A 1,600-nucleotide genomic window follows, 5' to 3' on the forward strand; every position below is an offset into this window, starting at 1 on the left:
GGGCAAGATCTCCACTCCGGTCTCCGGGAGGCTCCTCAGGCTGTGCCCCCGCATCAGGGCCTTGTGGTGTGTTCAGGCACGTGCTGCTGAAGGCTGATACCTATCAAACTCCACCGCCCACAGTTAGGGGCATCGGGGCCTACCTCCCGCTGCTGACGGCGTCATTTGCCACTGCCCTTGACTCCTGGTCCCTCCAGCCTGCTCACTGAAGCTCTGCCCATCGTCCCCTCAGCCGTTAGCTAAAAGGGGGTCTCTTCAGTGGTCTCAGCCCTGTGCCTGTGCCTCAGTTGGAGCTGCTCCTCAGACACACCCGGGAGGGAGCAGCGGACGGTGAGCACCGACAACAGTCGTCAGCCCGGCCCCATGTCTCCTTTCTGTGCATCAGAAGGAATTTACAGAAATAATACAGATAAGAAACACGGGCAGACGGAATTTTAGGACCTTTTAGTGAAAGAAGTTTTGTGCTGAGAACTTTAGGAACAATACATCTCCTCAACTCCCTACGAGAAGACACCAAAGTATAGTTGATGCCCAAACATTATAGGTTTGAACCGGATGGGTCTCCTTATACACCGACCTGCTTTTTACAAATACAGTCCAGTATGAATCATGCATTTTCTCTTCCTCATGATTTCCCCTTCTTGAGCTTAACTTAGCACAAGAATACAGCGTATAGTACACGTAACATGACAAATATGTGTCAATCAACTGTTTATGTTACCGATAAGGGTCCAGTCAGCTGTAGGCTGTTAGTCATTAAGTCTTGGGGGAGTCAAAAGTTATACTTTGGTTTTTTACTGCGGAGGGGGTCAGTGCCCCTAACCTCTGTGTTGTCTGAGGGTCAGCTATATTATCTTCATGATTTTATACTTGGGAATGCTGGGATTTAGACAAAAATGATTTCCTTTTTTAGAGCAAAGTTACTAATGACTGGTCTTTGGGCTCAACTCAGTCTGCTTTCTATTGTCTTTTAAAATTTTTATTTTTGCTTTTTTTTTTTTTAAGATTTTCTTCACTTATTTTAAAGAGACAGAGAAAGAGAGAGAGCATGCAGAGGGGGAGGGGCAGAAGGAGAGAGAGAGCCCAAGCAGATTCTGCACCGAGTGGAGAACCCAACTCTGGGCTTGATACACGATCACAAGATCATGAGACCAAGACCTGAGCCGAAACCAAGGGTCAGACGCACAACCAAGTCACCCAGACATCTCTGTCTTTTCTTATTTTTTAAACTAAGCATCAGTTCCTTCCTTCCTTCCTTCCTTCCTTCCTTCCTTCCTTCCTTCCTTCCTTCCTTCCTTCCTTCTCTTCTCCTCCTCCTTTCATTTTTGCATACATAGGAATTTTCAGTTTAAAATAGACATCATAGTGTTCTGTATTCTATATTCTGTTGTGTTCTCACGGCTGCTGGTTGCTGGTGGTAGATAGCAGTTACAATCACACCGACTCAAATGTTGGACGCTGTCTCTTCTATAACATGCAGAAGCTTATATTTATTCTCACCATTTTTTTTCCTGCCCAACTTGAAGGTCTGCTTTCCATCTGTGCACTTCAGTGGTCAAACAATTATTTGGAAAGAGAATATATATATTCAGCTCAAGCT

This window comes from Canis lupus, chromosome 21 (assembly GCF_011100685.1).
Source record: "Canis lupus familiaris isolate Mischka breed German Shepherd chromosome 21, alternate assembly UU_Cfam_GSD_1.0, whole genome shotgun sequence".
In the NCBI taxonomy this organism is placed as follows: Eukaryota; Metazoa; Chordata; class Mammalia; order Carnivora; family Canidae; genus Canis; species Canis lupus.